The sequence below is a fragment of the Mesocricetus auratus genome, unplaced genomic scaffold, assembly GCF_017639785.1.
Source record: "Mesocricetus auratus isolate SY011 unplaced genomic scaffold, BCM_Maur_2.0 Super-Scaffold_100027, whole genome shotgun sequence".
Taxonomy (NCBI): Eukaryota; Metazoa; Chordata; class Mammalia; order Rodentia; family Cricetidae; genus Mesocricetus; species Mesocricetus auratus.
The window spans coordinates 14446271-14470282 of record NW_024429208.1 but is presented as its reverse complement, the minus strand read 5'-3'; the positions used below and the strand labels follow the sequence as shown (position 1 = coordinate 14470282).

The following is a 24012-nucleotide window of genomic DNA, read 5'->3' as shown; positions in this document are numbered from 1 at the left end:
TCATCTTTTTTAGAGAATATGATCTCCCGGGGACTTTTATCTTGGGGGAGTTATTTCATGATGCATACAGTTCAGAAATTTAATGTCATAATCAGCAACAAGTAGCATCCGCATAATGGCATATATGTGGTACACAGGCATCTTGTAGAATAATTTGACCCTTAATAGCATGGCTTACTTCTCCCTACTTGAAACACCTGGGCCTCAAAAAAGGAAAAATTGTTGGCAAAATGTAGTGAGCTGAGAAACATACCGTAAACAAAAGCAGAGAGGAAAAAATGATGTGCGAATTAAGAAAGTTTAGATTTAGGCACTTACTCAAACATTTAACGGAATCTAAGAAAGTGATGTACTAAACAACGCAAAAGAACTAGGCAAAATTTTGAGAAGCTCAAATAGCTGGAATATGATTTCACTGATTGTCCTTTAAACACATGCATGCAAACTAGAGACACTCATGGGAAGACCTAAGCTATGATTATATTTTATTGCCTTGCATTTTCTTACAGTATAGATACATTACTTGAGAATGACTCCTGGGTGCTGGCGAGATGGCTCAGCATAAGTGTTTCCTGGGCAAGCTGGAAGGAAAAGCCAACTCCCAAACGTTGCCCTCTGATCTCCACATTCACACACACGCCTACGTACACTCAACAAATAAAGTTTTTCTAAAAAAAAAAAAAAAACCTTCCAAACAGTATATACTCTTACACACAGAAGTAATACCAGTTAAAGCCTTTCTTAAACCTAATTATATCTTACAGTATTTGTGAAAAAAATATGAAATGCTGTGAATTAGTTGTTGTTCGTGGATCTAATTAAAGCCAGGTGCATATTTTAAAGCCTGCCTTCCAAACGGCATCTCGAGACTGCCAAAGTCAAACTGAATGTGCATTTTCCAGCCCTCTCTTTAGGCCCCAACACCTAACATTCTGGTAGGACCTCCTTCCAGCCCTGTCTCTAGCAGCCTGACTCTCCAATCCCTGATGCTGGCCCTTACCACATTAAATGTCTTCCGCTTAATTGTACCTACTGGGTGGCTAGAAACAGAGCTGCACAGCTGCGGGCTTTCAAAATAAGCACCTTTGCAAGAATAATGACCATCCAGCAAAAATGATTTTGAAAACTAGGGTGCTAGCTACGTGCTGGGTTTTTACAGCAAGAGCTGTGTGCAGACAAGGGCCACACTCTACATGAACCCTGAGAACACAACTCACACGGGATCATGGGACGTAACCGGGCACTAAGTCTGGCCCATCCACCACAAGGAAGCAGTCACTTAAACTTCAAGCAAGCATGCTGTAACAAATGCTGCGAAATCCTTGTCAAAGGTTCCAAGAATGTAATAAATCAGAAAATATACAGAGGCGCAGGTAGCCCCCTCGTCAAGTAGCTTTAATGAAAGATAAAAACACACAGAGTTCCTCTGTGGATAAACTAAATACCCCACCCCCAGGAAAGGAAAGGGGCCCTGTCCCTCTCAGCCCTCTCCTGATGCTGAAATGGAGGGAACCTAGAAGAAAATATCCCCATTCAGGCAATCAGCCATTTGCCTCCTGCTGTAACCAAACCTCCCCAGTTGACGTGAGTGAGGCAAAGAACAGAAAGAGAGAGAACTGGGGGGGGGGTTGCTTTGCTTTGGTTTTAATTATTTGGAGGATTTATAGTTAAGGCAGAAAAATCAATACGGATTCAGAAAACTCTCTAAAGATATTAAGTGAAAGAAATCTGCAAGTTTCTCCACCGTCACTTTTCCCCCCAACATTAAAAAAAATTACAAAAGAGAAAATAAACAAAATACCCTATTTTTAAAATTAACATTCCACCTTCCTTGGAGTACAGCCTGTACCTCTCAACACGACACACGAAATAAAGGTCATGTTCATGTAAAAGTGATTAGCCTAAGGAATAAGGTTAATATTTTCCTATAGTAAACTGTTTTGTGGAAATCTCATTCATTTGCAGGGTGTCTGGAGAGATTATAAAAAAACACTTTCAGAGGTATAACATGAGTTGTTACAAAAGGTATCTCTATCAGTTACACAGAGGATTCAACACCTCTCTGTGCTATGTGAGACTATGTTGTTCGTGTGTGTGTGTGTGTGTGTGTGTGTGTGTGTGTGTGTGCGCGTGTGTATGCATGAGGGTTCTGAGCCCAAGGCCTGCTGGGGATACAGAGTGAGTTCAAAGCTACAATGAGTAACACAGCCTGTCTCAAAATTTTCAGCAAGATTGTGGAGAGTTGCTCAGCGGTAGAGTGCTTTCCCAGTATTCAAGAAGCCCTAGGGACCCATCTACAGAATTGTTAAATACTTACATTTATTTATACACACACACACACACACACACACACACACACACACACACACACACACACCAGTATGGAGAGAAGGCAAAATCCTATCTTATAAAATCCTATCTTATTCTGGTAAACACTTTTTATACTTCTCAGCAAGCTGTAAACATCTCCCTTTGAGAAACGCTGCTAAGAACTCCTTCAGATGTAAGCCAAATGTGGAGGCTGAAAATACAACTAGAGTTACGTGAAGAGTTCAGAGGAATTCATGTGCTTCACAGGGAAAGGCTGGTACATGCTGGCTATCAAGCACATGAGGAGACAATGAGCTTCCTAGAACCATGCCTGAGGCCTATCCTTAAGATCCCTCACATTCTCCTCAGTGTGCCTATCTCCACCAGTGAAGCTTCTGTCTCCTGCTGTGACCTAACTTGGAAGGTGGTGGCTTTAGAAGGTAGAGACTGTCCAGGGTGGCAGCCATCTGGAATGCCATGGTGAAGAGAATGGTTGTCCTCGCAAAGGAGGCCTCCTCAGTGCTGTCATCGTGTGAGGGGGGACAGCCAGGGGACAACTCCCCAAACCATTAAAGTGACGCAGAACATAATGGGGTCTTGACCTTGTCCTCTCAATCTCCAGACCAGCAGTTCTCAACCTTCCTAATGTTGTGACCCTTTGATACAGTTCTTTGTATTGTGGTGACCCACAACCATGAAATTACTTTTGTTGCTACTTCCTAACTGAAACCTTGCTATTGTTATGAATCATAATGAAAATATCTGATATGTGGCCTCCACACAAGGGTTGTTTGAACCCGGAAAGGGGTCACAACCCACAGGTTGAGAATGCCTGCTTCAGATGATGAGAATAACATCCTATCATTTGTAAGCTCCTGAGAGTTTACTGTATGTTCTTCAAGGGCTTGATGGGGGTCTCCAATCTTCACTGCGTTACACATCACCATCATCAACAAACACGCTGGGCGGTGCTCACAGCTATCTGAGCTGCCTGTGAGCCACAGGTCATAGGACGGGCATGCCTGTCAAGCATCTCCCATAGTCATATTTTTTTTCTTTTTTCCCTGCAAGTAAGATGGATCTACTTTCTAGGGTTGGCCAAGAGAAGTGGCCCAGAGGGAGGAGTCCCATATGGGAATGGAGGTGTCCTACCCTCACTAACCTTCTTGACTGGGCATCTAAACCAAGAATGAGGGAAGGCATGCATGTGGTCCCTGCAGAACTCACTGCGTTGAGTTGATGTGAGGCAAGAGCTGCAGCAAGTGGGCATGGGAAGGGAGGACACTCCAGGGGAGGAATGACTGCCCTGATCTTTGAAAGAAGGGAGAAGCGAGAAAGCAGAAAAAATCTGAAGCCATAACGGCAAGTCTGGTTCTGGTAGGCCCGACGGCAAAATCAGCGTCTTAAAAAAACGAATCCATCTAGTGTCCGTGGTGAAGTGAGATATCCCCCGGGGATTCCACAGGCATATGGTTGTCATCCGCACTTTGCAGCATCGTGGTCTGTCTGTGAATCATAACAGACGCTGGCTTTGCCTGACAGTTAATCTCAGAATCTTATAAAATGGCGAGGGGTGGGACACATTGGAAAAGAACCTTAAACTCTAAGGTGAGTGAAGTCACTTTTATTAGAGAAACATGGAGTGATTTCCATCAGGCGCTGGGTTCATAGACATCTTCTCTGATTCTGGTGTGGTTCCCAAGTCTCTCTTTCAAGTAGAGGAAACTGCACTGGCTTCTGGGAGTATCCATTTTTGTGAGAAAAGGACATGTACTCTTCCTTCCTCTATGTGCATTAAATTTCTTGCCAGTAAGGGAAACTTAAGGTCCAAAAACTCTTTAATCAGGAGGGAAAATCTTAAAACAAGACTCTTTGTGTATATGGAGGGAGCCATGTGCACGTGAGTATAGTTGCCAGAAGAGAGTACCAGATCCACACAAGCTGAAGTTATAGGTGATCATGAACCATTGTGGGTGCCAAGAACTGAACTCAGGTTCTCTGGAAAAGCAATATATGCTCTTAACCACTGAGTCATCACTCCAGCCCCCAAGAAACTTCCTCCTAATGGTGATACCAGAGATCCAGAACTCCAGTATGAGGCCCGGACAGGCCCACAGAAGTCCTTGGCAGGAAAATTACATCCACTCATGGAAGGGATGAGCACTTAGCTTCACCCAGCAACTGCACTGGTTTTCCAGTATAAATAAAAGATTATTTCCCACCTGCGAAAAACCAGTCGTCTCGGACTCTTCTAAGGCTGTTAACATCAGGTGTTCTGTGGCACACTCAATTCTCTAACCGAGGACAGCACACCGATTCATAATCCCGATGGCGGCTGATAGCTTATTGCCGATCGCATGTGAATCAATGGATTTGTAGACTCTCTGAGAAGACCCATGAGCGGGTGAGGATAGGAGCAAAAGCTGTGAGCAACACAATGACTGGGAGTTTGTTATCAGCTCTCCATCAGCTAAACTGCAGAGCCTTTCCCGACCTTTGTTCTTCTGTGACACCCCACTAGACCTTCAATTGCTCTTATATGACACCCCCAAACTTTCCTTCATTCTTATGTGACCCCCACTAGGTCTCAACCATTGATGTATGCTGATTCCCTCAGAAGAAAATCCTGGGATGGGCATGAGAGTCAAAGCCACTTATTTATTTAAAATGCACACACACACACACACACACACACACACACACACACACACATCAAGGCTACTGGGAGGGAGGAGGCAGCCTGCACAGTGGTGAGTGGGCTCTGTCACAGCCACGGCACCAATTTTTGAGGGGCACTCCTCAGAGTCAACAGCAAAGTCCCCATCACAGTCCTACAGGGGACTTGGAAGGTGTATGCCCTGCACACCCTTCCCTCCTCTCTCCTTCCATAGCTTCATGGCAGAAACTTTAAGCAAAACCAGAAACTATCACTACTAAACTATTCAAGGAAATAGTATTGGGTTGTACTGTGACGACTCGATGGTCAGAAGCACACTCTGCTCTTCCAGATGACCTGAGTTCGATTCTCAGCACCCATGTCTGGTGGTTCACAACTGCCTATGACTCCAGCCTAGAGATTCAACACCTCTGGCCTCCACAGGCACCTGCTCTCCCATGTACCTACAGACAGACAGGCATGCACATACATCCATTCATACATATGCACACGTACACACACACACACACACACACACTTAAAATGTTTAAATAAATCTAAAAAATAAAAACTACGCCAGGCAGTAGTGATGCATGCCTTCAATCCTAGCACTTGGGAGGCAAAGGCAGACAGATCTCTGAGTTCAAGGCCAGCCTGGTCTACAAACTGAGTTCCAGGACAGCCAAGGCCACAAAAAGAAACCCTGTCTCTAATTAATTAATTAATTAATTATATTTGTTCATTTTTAGTTTAATAACCTGGAGTTTTTTCAGGAAACACACACACTGGGAAATATCTCTAGAGTATGTGTCAACTTCAAACCTCGAATAAGAATTTTCTTTCATTGAAGATGACTCTGGGCACCGGGCTCATGTGACTTTTAATCAAGTAGCTATGAGAAACGTTTTCTACATTGTTTGAGAAAATCAAAGCTTCTCATGAAGACAGGGACATCAAGGAGATGGAGAACCCTAGGAGACTGTAGGCACAGGTAAGTAGTATGACATTCTAGAGAAAGCAGTGCCCCCAACTGGGGGCCAAGTGTTCAAATACCTGAGCTTATGGGGGACATTTCTCATTCAAACCACCAGATTTATCCCATTTAAAATGTATCTCTCAGATAATACCTTCATATCATGTGCACCCAGCAATACATACAGCCACTGGTATACAGAGATACAGATGCATGCATGGATCAGGAGACACACACTCAGACAACCAGAAACCCATGTCCATATGTCTGTGCTTAGATCAGGGAACTCACTGATGTAATGCCCAGAAAACGAACCGCCACAAAGGTACAGACCTACTGTGTGTTCTGCTATGATCACCAGTGAATCTTTAATGCTAGGTAGGACTTTTGTCCTCACTCAGAAACAGTCCACAAGACGAAGACCCACCAACCATCACATCCCAATGAGCTGTAGACAATCGTATAAGGACTGTGTCGAAGCCTGGGTGTAAACAGACCACACAGACTTCTTCAACTTCTCCTGCAAAGGCAAAATACTGCGGGGGAAGAAAGGAAAAAATAGCAATGCCACAATCCATCCTAAATACCTGGCTCTCTTCATACAGAAAACCACAACTGTGAGTTATTGTTCTGGTTCACACAACACTAAATCACACTTTACCTCTACAATGTGTCGTTACCATTTTCAAAGTTAAATCAGTAAGTTGAACTTTAAATCAGTAAGTTAAATCAGTTAAGTGAGAGCAATGAATTAATACATGCCAGTGTTCGGTGGGCTTTCTTCCTTACATTCAGTCCAGGGTCCAGCCTATGAAATGGTGTCACACGCATTCAGGGTAGGTCTTCCTACTTTAATCAACTCGGTGAAGAAAAATTCCTCATGGGCATGCCCACAGGCCAACCTACTTCAGGAAAATCCCTCAGTGACTTTTCCCTCCCTTTGGTTTCTCGAATCAAAAGGAAGTGTCACGGGAGGTGAAAGAAATTATCGAGTTGGAAAATGACTGATTTTGCTTGTTCTGAAATGAACAGAGGCAAACAGGACTGCTGGGATCAGAAAATGAATAAGCTACCTTCTCTCCTACTATCAAACACTCCTGCACTCATTCATTAAAACTGATCCAGGGAACAGGGAACAGGGGATATAGGTCAGTTTGGTAGGGTGCTTGTTTGCATATATGAAACCCTGGCATTCCAGCAACACACTGGCATCACACTGTCATCGCAGCATTTGGGAGACAAAGGCAGGAGGATCAGAAGTTCAAGGTCATCTTCTGCTACATTGTGAACTCCAGGCCAGCCTGGGGCAGCCTGAGGCTTGAAGCACACAAAGAAAACACTTAAACAGATTCCACAGCCCACAACAATTTGCACAACAGTTTCCTGGGTTTTGCACTAAAAGCTCTACATCATTAGAAAACTCAAGGCCTAATCTAGAAGACAGTGAGAAATAAAGAGGAAAAAATAATGAGTCATGCTCCCTGTACTCCCTGAGCTTCCCTGACCAACAGGAGAAATGAAAAATTCATTAACAACCAGTAAGATAGATGGCATTAATGCCATCAAGCCATGGAACTCATCCCCAAAGACCTGGCTCTAGAGATAATGACTCACAATACAGGCACTGAAAGCCAGATCAACAACTTGCAGAGAGAGGTTCCTCTTCCCAGACTCTACTGAAGATGCAAGAACTCCCCTGCCCAGCCTTCCATCCCCTGCCCAGCCATCCACCCAACACCCCATCAATGCAAGGGGAAGGGGAACTCAGGACCTGGTCAGCCTCTGAGGTTAGTGTGTTTCATGGTGAGAAACTACTTCTTTCCTTCGCTGACTTGAAGACAAGAGATATGAGAGGAAACGGGAAAGCAAAGTCTGTTTCAAATATCAGTAAGGAATACCCTGCATTTTACCTCACAGGAATAAGACTATCAAACCCAGCACAGCTAAGAAAAGTTATCCTGAGACACTGTGTGTAGTCTATGTGCAGTACTTCATGTTTACATCTCAAGCAGAGATCTGAGCGCTACAGGACAGTAACAATCATGAGCTCTGACAATAGTATAAAGTAGAATTATGAAGCGGTCTGAGCGCATCCAAGTAGAGTCTTCTACACAAACCCAAAAACTATGATGGACTGTTTCCTAAAGGTGGGTATTGATTAAATAAGGTTCGTTCACTAAGCAAAGGCAGCAAGAGTGGGGGGAGACAGACACTTTGTGGAGAGAAAGCAGAGTGGAGGTAAGGCGGGGGTTGGCAAAGAATGAAAGGGACATGGAATGTGGTAGTTTTATAGGTGCGCGAGTGTTTGAGCACTTGGTTCCCAGTTGGTGGCGCTAACTGTGGAGGTGATGAAACCCCTTTGGAGCCTTGCTGGGGAGGGTGCACCTCTGAAGCGGGATTTGAGAGTGCATAGCCTTTACCACACTTCCGGCAAGCACTCTCTCTCCCTCACTGTTCCCTCTCTTCCTTCTCTCCTTCCTGTGTGCTGAGGAAATGTGATCCACTTCCTGCTCCTGCCAGCATGTCATACCTTCCCCTCCATTACAGACTAACCCTCTGGACCCATCTAAAATAATAATAATAATAAATAATAAACAATAATAAAATAAACCCTTTCTTAAGATGATTTTGACCATGGTTATTTTATCACAGCAACTAGCACACAGCGCAAGGCAGGAGGGGGGGCCTCTTGGAACCACATACGTTTTTATTCTAAAGTCTTTCAGAAGGGAATTAGATCCTGCATATCTACATGTTTAAATGACCACTTCAACCAAAGTGTGGGGAAGATAAGTCAAAGAGCGTACTAGGAAAAAAGTCCCCGCGGTGGATGGCTCAGTCAGTACACAAAGGTGTCTCGCTGTCAAGGGGGCAGAGAAATATTCTTAGAAACAGAATCCACACAAAGAGACGGTAAGTGAGATCTAGAAAGTGAAGGAGAAGAGGTTAATTCAGCTGATCAAGTGTTTGTGTCGCAATGTATAAAGCCAGGGGTTCAACCCCCAACTGCCACATAAACCGACTACATAGAGTGGTGCACTCCCGCCATCCCAGCCCTTGGGAGGTGCAAGCAAGGGCATCCAAAGTTCAGTGTGGCTACACAGAGAGTTAAGGAATATCCCGGGCACCCTTTTCCTGCTACCGGGTTGCCTGCTCCAGCCTTAATAGGAGAGGAGGTGCCTAGACTCGCTGCAACTTGATATGCCTTGGATGGCTGATATCCACGGGAGCCCTGACCTTCCTAAAGAGAAATGGAAGAGGAGTGGATGGATGGGGGTGTGGAGAAGGGACTGGGAGGAGAGGAGGGAGTATAATGTGCAGCTAGGATGTAAAAACTAAACAGAAATAAATAAAGAAAAAGAAGGAAGGCAAGAGACAAAAAGAGAAAGAGAGAAATACTATATATATATATGTATATATATATATTAACTTACAAAAAAAAACCATGAACTTAAAAAAAGTCTGACTCGGGTGGTGGTGGTACACCCCTTAGATCCCAGCACTTGGCAGGCAGAGGCAGGTGGATTTCTGTGAGTTCGAGACCAGCCTGGTCTACAAGAGCTACACAGAGAAACCTGTCTCAAAAAAAAAAAAAAAAAAAAGGTCTGGGCTAGAGGAGGCCATGTCTAGTGGATGTGAAATTAAGAATTCTTGATTCCATGGAGTTCAGCCTGTTTTCAACTATCTGTGCGTAAGAAAACAGCAGAGAACGAACAGGTTAGGGATTGGTAGGGATTGGGGTTCACTTTAAGTTATGGATATACACACATATACACTGTGGCAGGTAGACCAGCACTCATCCTAGTTCCTGGGAACAGAATGTGCGATGCACCCAGTTACTTAGTGAGAGAAACAGAGGTTATAAGTGAAGTCTGGGCACTGACTGGCTGGCCAAATGTAAGATGGTGCTGGACTCTGTGGGCTCCACACCCCGCAAAGGGTCCTGAGAAAGAAGGACAGCTAGGGAGATGGCACAGTCGGGACAATGCTTGTCGTTCGCACATGAAGAGTGTGATGCCACACCCATGTAAAAGCTGAGCGAGCATGGTAGCTCACATCTGCAAGTGCAGCACTGGGGAGTGGCGAGGGGTCGACTCCCAGAGGTCAACTGGCCAGCCAGTTCAGACAAATCAGCTCCAGGTTCTGCAAGGGACCCTGTATCAAGGAAGAAGATATCTGATGTCAACCTCTGGTCTCCATGTGAATGTACACATGCATGCACACATGACAATACATATACATACACCACACACAAGGAGGAGAAGGCGGAAGGGGAGGATGAGGAGAAGGCAGAGGAGGTGGTGGCGGCGGCAGCCTTGGTGATGACAACACAACAATTGCAATAGAAGAATTAGGGACTCATATCCTCGAGTTCTGGTTTACAGATAGAGGAAGGTGTCATGGGCCTGGAGAAGTGTCCTTCGGAGGCAGAAAAAAGGCAGAAGAACAGATTCTATACCGGAGCCTCCTGGAGAGCCCCAGTGAGGTTCACTACATGCCTCCACCCTCCAGAGCTGTAAGGTGAGCTACGCATGCTGGTTAGTACCATCAAGGTCGTGATAATTTATCACAACAATCATAAAAACCTTAGAGACCTGAGCCAATGACAACGCCAGCCAATATGAACATGTAACGCCATCAGAGAAGGACCTGGAAGGAAAGGGGCCTAGAAGCTGATGGTCCAATCCAACGTCCTGACAGCCGAAACTGTTATTTTATACTTAACCTCACTCCAAGGAAAGGTCTGTTAAGCAATGCTGAAATACAATTCTATTTATCCAGAGTAGAAAAAAGTAAAATAAGACAGTGCTGGTGAGCATTTGGAACTCTGGAGATGTCACGCGTTACCGCTATGGGGAATTCACAGAGAGAAACATAGTTTGGGATTCTGAGAAACCACCATGGATAACTTGAGCATCAAAACAGAATAATGATCATTTCCAATGCAAACATCACCACCACCACTTAAATTTGTGGTTCTATGAAGTGTTAAAAGTGAGAAAGAACTGTCAATAAAGACTTCATTGGCTTCAGGAAAGGTGAGTCTATGTGTACTATCATTAAACATGGCCTAGAACTGAGCCATCCTAATGAAAACAGTTCTGTAGAGATTCTCCCTGCCTCCCTTTACCTACCACAGGAAAGACTAAGATTTTATGTATTTCAAAACACATGAAAACGAAGCCATCATTCACGGTTTAAAAAGAAAGTAGAGGGCTGGAGAGAAAGGAGGTGGTGGATCTGCAGTTGAGTTCTTTCAAAGGACTGGGATCCCATGCCCAGCACCCACACGGCAGCTCACAACCACCCGTGATTCCAGTTCCGGGGAACTTGATACCCTCTTTCGTCCTCCATGGGCACCAGGCACACATAGGATATGAATACATTATGTACAGGCAAAATACACAACACATACAAAATAAAAGTATGAAAAGAAAACAAAGTTCTTAGGCAACCCTAGCAACTTTGTACACAGTTAATTTCCAAGCTTGAATACCACATCCCTCACCTCCAACCAAAACCTTGTCTCAAATCAAACACACTAGTTGTCTTAAGGTTTCTACTGCTGTGAAGAGACACTATGACCACGGCAGCTCTTATAAGGAAAATATTTAATGGGGCGCTGGCTTACAGTGGAAGTTCAGTCCACTGCCATTATGACGAAAAGCATGGTGGCTTACAGGCATATGTGGTGCTTGAACTGAGAGTGCTACATCTTGCAAGCAACAGGAAGTCAACTGGCAATCACACTGAAGGAAGCTTGAGCAAGAGAGACCTGAAAGCCCACCCCCAGAATGGCACATTTCCTCCAACAAGGACATACCTTACCTATTAATAGTGCCACTCCGGGGGGGAGGGGTATTTTCTTTCAAACCACCATTCTAGCTACTGTGTTTCTTTTGTTCTTATTCCCACTGTTGAAATGTCATAAGTAGACTTTAAAATGTAGTAAATATAAAAACTCCCCAGGTTGTCTGGTCTTTAAAAGTCACTCCCTCTGATATATGCTGGGTTTAATTTTTTCACTGTCCTACACTGATAAAGAAGATTTCAAATTTAACTGAAATGCTTGATCTTGGGAAGTGGGAGGCTCTATTCCCTGCTTTGTCTATTTAAACTTGAAGCATGTAAAGAGAGTAGATTTGTGTTCTAACCAAAGAACAAAATCCAGACAAAACATATTATAGTCGGTTCTCATACAGTCATAAAACTAACCAAGTCACTGAGAGTAGGGGGTAATATATCCACATTATTGTTGTTATTATTATTACTATTATCATCATCATCATCATCATCATCCATATACTGGGTAATTCAAAGAGTCACTTGGAAAATATCAGTGCTTTCTTGACATGGTGGGTTTACCTGTGTAATAATCAGTCTCCCTTCCAGTCAAGTTAACTTGCATTCCCTCTGAGAAAAGACAATTTAGCCCAGAGCAGGCCAGATGCAGGCTAGATGGGAAGAGGTGCAGAGCTCCATCATGAAGTCAGTCAAAAAGAAAACAAAGCCTAGACTGGCTTAGGGATGCACAGCTCCCACTCAGCCACCTCCGGAAAGAAGGAAGCCAGAAGAGGGTAAGGACAGAGTGCCAGTCAGCAGGAGCTGTAAAATCAGAGTTTGGTAGCTAGAAAAGGTTCCTTCCCCTGAGGCCAGGGATCTGACCTGTTTCCTTAATGTTAGGGGCTTGCAACACATGATGTCCATATATACAGAGTACAGTGACTACCCAGTGGGAAGGATTCTGGGTTGTTCATGAATACAAAACCATCTCCCTGTACTTGTCTTCTTTTGTTCTACAAGCAGATGAACCAGAGCTGGGCCAAAGGCTTTTCTGGGCACAGAGTGGTCCTTCCTAGAATGCTTCCAGTTCTAAGGGAAGTGGTGACAGGGTGGGGTGAACAACAATGGGGGAGGGGGCTGGGACTGCTCACCACAGCATCATGAAGAAGACCTCTGAACTCTTCCATAAATTTCAAGTTTAAAACTCTATTGAGTTCTGGCTTTGACGAGCAATCAATTTTCACTCCAGATACGAGAGTTAGCCATGATTACGTGGCTGAGCCTCTGCCCAGACACTTAGTGTCTTAAAAGGCACTGCCAGGGCATACCTCTCCCTACTTCACATCCACAAAACATGGCAAGCAAGGGAGATGAGCTCCAGTGAGGAGCAGCTGTGTCAGCCTAGAGAGGACTGTACCTAGGTGAAGTTGAGCACCAGGAGGAGCAAGGGTCAGCTTCCAGAGCCAAATGTCCTGCCTCTGACAATCCTGGCTATCTACCGCCACTCCTTCCAAATACCTACTTACACAGAGAGAGGGTTAGGAGGTATCACTCAAGAGTGGCAATGTCTCTGACCATCACAAATCAATCAGACAACTGAGGTCATAAATAGCCATGAGGGTTACTGGTTCAGAGGCAATGATCAGAATCAAAAGGGGGGGGCGGGGTGGAGAAAACACTTCCCCCAAGTCTTCATTAACACAAACACAGCTCAACTGGAAGCCAGCCCTCTAAGTTTCCTATCAGCTGAAGGCCACTGGGATTCAATTTGTAACCATGGTTTTATCAGGGAAAGGGAAGGAGAGTACAGAGTATACTGGGGGAAGGGCTGCAGGGCTTGAAGGCAGGCACCCATCATCCCTGCATTCACGAGGGGAGAGAAGGAGGACAGTCTCAAGTTCAAGACCAGCCTGAGCTGTGAGTGAGTACCAGGCCAACCTGGGCTACAGAGACCCTGTCTCAAAACACTACAAAAAGAAAATCCAAACTAATAAAAGTTAGAAATTACAACCAGAAGAGATTCACTGGCAAAAGATTCAGAAACAAAATAATAATAAAATAAGATAAAGAATTAGGGGAAGGGCAGACATTGCTGCAAATCTCTGGAGCCAAACAAGGAACCAATAAATAAATAAATAACTCCCCTGAAAAGGGAAAGAAAACTTGACCTAAAGCAAAGCCACACACACTGCAACCTTAGCAACAAGGAGGACAATACACAGGAAAAGGACAATTAGGGAACAGAGATTGCAAATAAACAGACCTTTCATAAGAGAAAAATGACCCTGTCCTCATCCCCCTCTCCACACCCTTCACGGGGTAACTAACAGTAATTACCTTCCTCTCAGGACATCCAAAAAGCTTGTGTTCCTTTGGGTACAGAGTCAAAGACAGCCACAATGAAATCTCCATTTAGCCTTCCATTGCGAGAAAATTAAGATTTTAAGTAGGAAACATTCCATGTATATGTGGTAAGAGAGGGCTAAAGACAGTTTTTTTTTAAGCAAAAATAAGGCTCACTCTAGCTGCAAGTGTTGCCAGCACAGAAATATCTTTTCCACTTGGAATGAAATACTTTAAATAACCATCTGGACTGATCCCTTCTTACTCCCACCGTTGTTATTACAGAGGAGCTAGAGTTTTAAGAGCATATTTTGGATTAAATGAGCAAGGTTTCAAATTCACATATGTATATTTTAAAAGCTCAGAGCAGCTTCAGCTAGATCGCAGAGCGGGAGCAGAGATCCAGAAAGTATCGAAAGATGGCCAAAAAAACATTTGGATAAATAACATCTGGCCATGGTGGTTTGCTTTCCTTGAGTTTCTCAACTTCCTCTCTGGAGAAACCTAAGTCCCTTCTGGCCTTTCTCTGACTTCCTTTCAAATGTTTCGACAAATGGATACTTGCTGCATTTCTCATTTCTTTATCTGGAGGAATACAGCAGGGAAATCCAGCCAGGCAGGAAGATGTGCGGTAGTAGGTGTGCTACAGCTTGTTAGTTGAAACCTGCAAGGGACAGAAGGCCCTGGCGTCACGTGATTATGGATTTCACCCCCAGCGCTGCTACTTACCAGCCCGCCTTGACACAGGACTTCATCTCGTGAGCCACAAATGCCCTCCTTCTCCTCCTGAGAACTAGGGTTGAGGTCCTAGGAAACGGAACCTACTCCTGCTAGTGACAAGCCCCAGAGATGCTGTGACGTGACCTGATGTCCAGCGCTCAGGGGAGCACCTTGAAAACTCGCATCGCCAAGTCAGACGCTCTACTTCCTGGTGCCTGCTGTCTAGCCCAGGCAGCCATTTATCTGTTTTCCTTCATTTCTCAGCTGCAAGTTCTTTGAAGCAGCTCTAGCTCCATTCCCCCCTCTTCCCTGGGCTCCAATGAAACAGCAAAGGAATCCTGTGAAGGAAAAACAAGATATCCCTGCTCTTCCCTTGACTCCAGACACCTGGGGGAAAGTTTGCTCATTAACTCATCCCTTCCAAACAAGCTAAGCAGAGATGATAACTTAGGGCAATGGCTCTCAACTTTCCTAACGCTGCAAACCCTTTAATACAAGTCCTCATGTTGTGGTGGTGACCCCCCCCCATCGTAAAATTATTTTATTGCTACTTCATAGCTGTAATTGTGCTACTTTTATGTAAATCTCTGATACGTGACAGATGTGCAGAGGTCGGAGACCCACAGGCTGAGAACCCACTATGGGAAAGTTTCAAAAACAACTTCCAAACAGTACTATCTATACACACTCACTGGGAGGTTTTGAAGGGATAAGGGATTTTCTTAATCATATACTTTGAACATCTTCATCATCTAACAGTTTCCAGTGCTGAGCACTATTCGATATTATTTAAGGAGGCAAAAAGGGGGAAGAGGAAAAAACAAAAAACAAAACAAGAATTATCAACTTAATCTGAGGTTGAAGGAAGGGGACAGGAAGTGAGATAAATACATAAATAAGATTCCCGCTTTGGATTACACAAGAAGTCACAATGACAACAATAAGAGACACTGGCGCTATTCAAAGCGTGGACTGGACCATTGCTACCGAGTGAACTGTGCATTCCCAGCAAGCAAGAAGGGGGGGGGGGCAGAATACAAACTTTGAGGACAAACACGTAACTCTTCTGGCAGTAGCTTCAAATGTTATTGCATATCCCCGGGGCAAATTAAATAAACACCCAGGGTCATGATTTGAATGTCTACGGCTTCCTTAATGACTTCCATTTTCTCACAACTCACTTTATCAAATATTACATGATTAGTAGCACACATGGCAACACTGTAATGATAAAACTCCAAGTCAACACAATGGTATTCCTGAAAGGTCTAGAAGAGAGGCCTGCTGTGACCTCCACAGAGGGCAGACACCAGTTTGTGCAGAGTGTAAACACAGCCAATTAGGGGCAGGTGGGATCCTGCCAACCCCACGTGTATGTATGGGAGATGAGAAAATAAAAACACAGCCCTTGCATAGCCTGCTTTAATTATACACCAAAACAATACAATAAGACAGTAACCCTGATCACCATGAAGGTCTATCAAACTTTCAGAGTCTTCAGGTATCAATTTGAGACAGAAATGATTGAAGAAAAACGAAATGCACCTAAAGGCTAGAGAGATGGTTCAGCACTTAAGAGAACTGGCTGCTCTTTCGGAGGTCCTGAGTTCAATTCCCAGCAACCACATGGTGGCTCACAACCATCTGTAAGGGGATCTGATGCCCACTTCAGGCATGCAGGCATACATGCAGACAGAGCACTCACATAAATAAATAAATGAATAAATAAATAAATAAAATAACACCCAAAGCTGTAAACCTCTGCAAATAATTCATTTCTTATTATGAAGTTGCATCAATAAAATGTGTCTGTGTCCCTACAGTCTACCTCTAAGTGACGGCAAGCAAAACTACACGGAAAAAGAACAGCACATGGGCAAACCAAGAAGTCCCTCCTTTTAAACTAGCTACCCAGGTCATCAAAGAACTTCCTTAATTTTCAAGGGGAGCCTTTCAGCATCCTAGCTTGGATCAACATGTGATGGAGCAGATACTTGAGAATAAGATTCAAATAAGAAAATGGGGGTAGGGGTGGGTAAAAGCATATCCTCAGATCAGGTTCTCCAACTGCCATCCAGGAATCCATGGGTGTCCTTGATGATCTTGAAAGGCTCCGCAAGCCCAAAGCCACTTTAATAATAACAAAACTCTTTCACCATTTCATCTCGCTGCTCTACCAGGCTTTCAGCGGAAACATGAAGGAAGAGAGGGAGATCAAGTTCATTGATACCAGGGGCATCCGGCTTCTCTCCTAATACTCCTGATCTGCCCCGGATTGCAAAGTCATAACCCAACGCCATTTGATTTGAAAACAAAGGGGTTTTATATAATGAATAATCTGGAGTCTGGAGAGATAGCTCAGTAGTTAAGAGCGCTGGCTGCTCTTTCGGAGATCCTGAGTTCAGTTCCCAGCACCCACACTGCATGACTCACAACTGCCTACGTAATTTTAGCTCCAGAGGATCTGATGCCCTATCCTGGGCTTTACAGGTACACACACACACACACACACACACACACACACACACACTGAAAATCATTTTATTTGCATGTAATCATTTTAAAGTTGTGTTGAAGTATATTAATAAATGCATTAAACAAATTTACTGAATTGAGATACAGTCAATACCAATAACTATAATTCATAAAAGTAAAATCTTGAGGTCCTTTATATGCAGAGTGGCTCTAATACCAAAATGTTTTAAAGCTTTTGATGAAGGTGGGAAGGGAGGGCTATGTATGTATATAAGCACCTATACATTAAGTAGGTGTTTGTTAACAGACAGGATTTATTAAATACACATATCTTATTGGAGAAAACATTAAGGCTTCACTCTGTTTGTATCTTACTACTCAGTTAAATCTGCTCAAAAAAAAGAAACAAGATTCAAACTGTTTTCTGGCAGCCATTTGCCCTAGGTTTTCTGGGACAAGCTTAACATTGAATCTGTTTCTAATTTTTTCCCATCAACCACAAGAATGTTGCCTATATTTCAACATTTTCGTGTCCAAATACATCTCCCAATCTGATTCTCACATACAAGAAAAATCTTAAAACATCGTTCTGCTGTGTTGTCTGTAGTAATTTTCCCCCAAGTGGTTCAACCTGGTTCACGTGATCAACACATGATGCGTAGGCTAGACCTTCACAGGTCCTCGGGAAAGTCATGTTCTTCAGCTGAACTTGGCCCTGGAGGGCTTCCGCAGCATCGAGAGCCCTCAGCCCCGGTTGCTATGCGTGGTTAATAAAGAGTCCATATTTCTCTTTTTCCCTCAGAAACATTGCATGTTTTCATTTCTTCCCTTTTTCTGGCATTGATTTGTGTGTGCATGCCACTTGTGCCACAGCATGGGTATGAAGGCCAGAGAACAAAAGGAGTTGGCTCTCTCGGTCTGCGATGCGGGTTTGCAGGTTTCGAACTCTGATTTTCAGGCTTGGCCGCGGGCACTTTTACCCACTAAGCCATATCACAGCCCCCCCCCCATAATGCAGGTTTTCTTAATCAGTAAGATTGGGTTTAAAAATGATTCCACACAGGTGAAATACTGGTATCAAAATAAAGGCTGCTGTGAAGCCCTGCTCATGACTAAATGAGGCCAATGTCCCCAGGTCCTTTTTGATAGGATCCCTAGCTTACGCTTTTGAGTCTAATAGATGGCCAAGCTGCTTGAACATACCCCTTCCAATTCAAATGAACATCTCATGCCCACAGGGAGGTGGAGGGCCTTCTCTGTGTCACAGAATATACTGGAATATGGGAACAAGTGTGTATGTACTAAAGGGCACCAGGAGAGCAGAGGCCCCGTCTGCAAGCCTCAAACAGAAATAGCATCAGGAAGCATTTCACCAACACAGGTGACCAAGACCCTATTTTATGTTTCACATCACGTTGGAGCATCTGTAAGAGCCTAGAAACCCTGCTCGATACGCATTTGTTTCTGCTTAGGCTGTGTCAATGCTAAATTAGCATTTGGCTTTATGATTCCAGGTTATATGGGTTCAGGTCCTGGAAATACACAGCTCTGGTTTAGATTTCCTATTTGCTCATAACTTCACTTTTCCTATTTGCTCATAACTTCACTAACCTTTAAGTTTCCTAACCGTATTTGTACAAATTAGGCACAAATTCTGAGCCCCGCTGACTCAGATATCTCATGGCTGGAGAGTTAAAGGGAAGGCAAACACACAGAAACCAAGTAAGCATGGGCTCTGAGGAGGAAAAGTTGCCTCCAAGGATGCAAAGGACTGAAAGAGTCTGCGGCCATCTTTCCAATCTCTATCCCCCTCAACACCAGGTTCCAGTCTTTGAGGCTGCTCCTGCCCTGGCCCCCAGCCTATCACAGTCAAGGGGCCTGCTGTGGGGGTTGGCCAGTCCAGAGAACCTTGATGTCTACCAGGGCCAAACCCAAGAGAACAGCAAGCCAGTAAAAATGCATACGGGCATCACGCGACGACACGCACATCCACATTGCAAAGCAAGACAGAAGATACCATTAACCGAAGACCATTTCCCTACCCCAACATCAGAACTGGACACCACATCTGTCTTTTAAACAAATTTACTAGCATAAGTGCAGTAAAGCTCCCGAGAGCCCAAACCTGCTCCCTGCTAGGCAGCCATGTTTGTCTATAGCTGCACCTCACTGGGAAAACATCTTAAGTTACAATGCCCAAAGCTATAGTTTTGAAGGATACTCATTAAAATAAGCAGCCCCCCCCCAAGCATTCCTGACATTCCACCCCAGTTCCAGTGTGGAGCACTCAGTGTTTAACTATCAGGATGCAGACACGTGTTCCTGGTGGTGAGGGGGGATTGCAACAAGAAGAAAACACTGGCCTGTGCAGTTAGTTGCTGACATTCTAGACTGGGGAACTTTCAGGAAACCGTACAGACAACGTTGAGTCACGCCATCTGCAAGTGACTATTACTGGATGTATGAACTGTATTCTGCGTGTGTGACTTCATTTGAAATGCTGCCCTCCCCACGCACACAGCAACATGCATTCTTAATGAACATACAATCTGCATTTCTGCTAGAGTTTTACCAGACCCGCTAAGCGTGCATTCCCTTCCCGAAGCATTTGAGGAAGGGAAAAAAAAACTGTAAGGGCCCAGGCTGAGAACTCTCAAGCATAACAGAGACACGGATCATTTTGATGGGTGCCTAGCTGATGTCTGTCCTGAGAACTCAGAATGCGGAGCTGGGGGGTGGAGGGACTGAGTAGCCCCAAAACTCCCCACTTCCAAACCAAAGATGAAGGCCCCAGCAGGCTGCAGATGTGGGGAGACCTCTTCCATCCTGAGAAAGTTTTGACATTTTCCTGTCATTTTTACAAATGGGGATGGTTTAGTTGTGGTTCTTAGGTTCTCTCTTCTGATGATTCTGCTTGGAGAGAAGGTGGGGGCGGGTGACCGAGCCCTGGGAATAGGAAAAAGTGTGAGACATCCAAGACAAACATCTAACACGAAACATCTAACACGAACAGCCACTCTTCCCCAGGAAAGCCTGGCTGGGTTCTCGGCATTGGTGTGGGTGTCTGCACACATGTCTCTCTTCCATGATGCTTTGGCTGGCCAGAAAACCCTCTTCCTTTCCTTCCATCATTGCCAGAAGAGTCGGGAATGTTAAAATAAGGCTCCATGATACAGTTATCTCTAGCACGCTGAGGAAAAAGTCTGACCCACACTTCCAGTGCAGCACTCTCAATGCATGCTAAAGCAGTAACCCAAAGGAAAGATTCTTTGATCATGATATAAGGAGAAGCAGAAATTATAGGTGAGTCAGGCCTACTCCTGAGAGGTTCAGGGATGGTCAAGCAGACTCCCTGAGAACAGTGAGGGAAAGAAGGCAGTACTGGGGACCAAATTCCTGGCAGTGCTCAGCGCCTGTCTGTCTTCCCGTGGGGGTCTTCCAGAAGCTCTCCTGATCTGATACTGCTGATCACACAGAAAAGGAAGCCAAGGGAGAAACTGGACAATAGTGACCAAAACAAGATGGCTCAAAATCTGCCTGCAAACTTTCCACTCCAGAAGGAATTAACCTTTCTCCAGCTTCTGCTCTACTCTAAACACACACACACACACACACTCACACACTCACACACTCACACACATCCACATACATGCAGACACACACACAGTCACACACATACATGCAGACACACACACAGTCACACACATACATGCAGACACACACAAGTCACACACATACATGCAGACACATACCACACACATACTCACTCACACACATACACACTCACTCATACATACACACTCACACATGCAGACACACATATGCTCACATGCATTCACATCCAGACACAATGTGCACACATGCACAAACATACACAATTTCCAAGAGATTACAATCATCATCACCTTTTCCTATGTAACTCTTAAAGAGAGACAGGAGATGAAGTAACCTTTATGGCTAATATGAAAAGTTTATTATTGAGACACACATATATCAAAATGTTGACTTTGAACACTGAGCTGTCACAGAAACCACATACCTTTGACCAAAATGACAAACTTTAAGGTTGGCAAGCATAAAAAGCTTCCTGTGAGTCAAGCATGGTGGTGCAGGGCTGAAATCCAGCTATTGAGAAGGCAGAGGCAGAGGATCAAAGTCAGCCTGAGGAACTTAGCAAGATCCTATCTTGAAAAAAAAAGGAGGGGACTGAAAAAGGGCCCAGTGGTTAAGGGCACTTGATTGTTCTTCCAGAGGTCTTGAGTTCAATTCCCAGCAACCACATAGTGGTGTTGGAAACCAACTGCCCACTCTGTGTCCTAAAACACCAGAAGAGTCAGCACATTAAGAAGGCAAGAGAAGTGGAATTCTGTCAAACTGCTCTCACAGCCCCTGGGTTGGTGTGGCTCTCCATCCAGCCTGCTCAGACAAACGTTTTGCATGGGCAGCAGCTAATGCAGAGACTCCTAACTCGTCAGAGAGCTGAGACTAAATGACTGTTGAGTGCTCAGCCCTAAATAAGACATCTATACCACCCCCTCCCAAGGCATAACAGACACATGAAGACATCCAATGTTTAATAGTTAGATTATGCAAACCACAGAAACGATGTATAGCTATTCACCAAATAGCATAGGGGCTGGGAGAACATTTGCCAACAGGCTCTGGAACTAGCAACTATTACTGCCCAAAAAAACACAGAGGGGGACATAGGTAAGTTCAGATGGGATGTATTCAGTCCCCCAAAGACAGGAATCAAACCAGTGCTTCGTACTTCATTTGTAGTAATGTCACTCACAGATGATAGATAGATAGATAGATAGATAGATAGATAGATAGATAGACAGACAGATAGATATAGATAGATAGATAGATTTGTTCATGGAAGAATATTAACTCTCATCTTTTTATGTAGCATCTTTCTTCCATGGATTGCTCAAAGCTAACACAGGCTTCTCAGGAGTTTCCAAATGCTAACCAACCCCACAGCCAGGAGCAGGGAGACATGTGTGATAGAGCAAAAGGTTCCAGTTACTGCATTCTTTCCTTTGCATGCCTGGCATCTTTCCTAGGGCAGGCACCGTGGGGCAAGGGGGACACGGGATCCAGCTGTGATGAATCCAGCTGCCATGAATGTAGAAGATGCTGCTCATTCCTGCCTCATAGGCTTGCCATCCTCCCCAAATCTTCAACTGACCAACTACACAGAGTCAGGGTGTTTAGCCAGCTTGACTGACAGCTTCCCTGAGAACAGAAAAAAGGAGGCTCAACTCCCCTCATGAAGGTTCCAAAACCCTGTGATTTTTTTCCCGTAGATAATTAGAGATGAAGACTTTAGCCTGCCTTATCTATAGTATTACCAGGCCCAGATGTGACATACATGATAGGGTGATGGGGAAGTCCTGTGTATATGTCAATAAAGTACTGTTGGCCAATAGGGAAGCAAGATAGGTGGGACTAGGAGTCAAGGAGGACTCTGGGGAGGAAAAACACAAGGAGTCATCATGTAGCTGCCATAGGGGTTAGAAGTCTGGACCCTTTTCTCCTGTAAGAGAAATAATTAGATTAACAATTATGGAGTAAATATTTAAGTCAGAGCTAGGCAGTAAAAAACAAGCAAGGCCAACAGCTTCATAATTAATACAGTGTCTTGTGTGTTATTTGGGGACTACAACACAGCAGAGCCCAGGCGACTGGCAAGGAAAAGGCTTCACTCAACAATAGGGGATGTCCCTCTGTATATATGTTTCTCTTATTGGATGATGAATAAAACACTGACTGGCCAGTTGAGGCCAGAAGACAGGCAGGGCTAGGAGACCAAGAGAATTCTGGGGGAGAAGGCAGAGAGAGGCATGCAAAGGGATGCCATGTAGAGACCGGGAAGATAGGACATGCCAGGCATTCTGTGGTAAGATAAGGCTATGTATAAATACATAGATTACTAGTTATGGGTTAAAAAGACAGAGCTAGTCAATAAGAAGCCTAAGCCATCGGCCAACAGTTTTATAATTAATATAGCGTCCATGTGTTTATTTGGGACAAAGCAGCTCCATCTTCACATATGTACATAATGACTGGCACAGGCTGCCTTAAAAGTCACACGTGAAGCACATGGGCCAATAAAATTCTAAATGCAGACTGTGTTTCCTCATTGATTGGCAGGCCTTCTAATTCACTGCCCTGCAGAGAACACTGCCAACAGATCAGAAGGTGAACAGATGGGTCTCAGGGGTGTTGGAAGACTTGGTTTATGATAGAAGTTTCTTGGGGGGGGGTGCTGGAAAAACTTCTCAGTAGTGTGAGCAGAGAGTATGTACCTGCTCTCACAGAGCCGGAGTTGCCAGCACCCACATCCAACCACCTGTAACTCCACTTCCAGGGAATCCAATGCCCTCTTCTGGAGTCCATGGACACTGCAAGCACATGGCATTTCCATACAGAAGCATGCATGTGCACAGACATAAAAGTAAAAATTAAGTAATTCTAATAAGGAAAGCTTCTTTGATCATGATATAGGGCGAAGCAGAAATTATAGATGAGTTGGGTAAGAATCAAAAGGGGGAAGAATGCTGCCAGATGCCTTAGTGCCCAGATTTGCAAATGACTGCTCCCTTCCTAGCAACCCCAATCAGTATTATGTAACACGGAAAGAACAAAAGTATGTCTGGGCACAGGTCACTCCATAACCACTCTTACTGATGAGCAGGCATAGTGAAAGTGACTGTTATCCCTCACATGAGAGAGTGGGGAGACT

At 44.4% G+C, this 24012-nt stretch overlaps 1 protein-coding gene and 1 long non-coding RNA gene across 2 annotated transcripts in view; both read right to left on the bottom strand.

Moving 5' to 3' along the window:
• Bicc1 (BicC family RNA binding protein 1) overlaps positions 1–24012 on the bottom strand; it is a 212239-nt gene that overhangs the window by 154184 nt on the left and 34043 nt on the right.
• On the bottom strand, positions 3040–16408 carry LOC121134209. The gene is made up of 3 exons (XR_005871246.1): positions 14796–16408; positions 4533–4733; positions 3040–4308 (listed from the first exon to the last, which is right to left on the bottom strand). It is a non-coding gene; the product is annotated as an uncharacterized LOC121134209 (long non-coding RNA).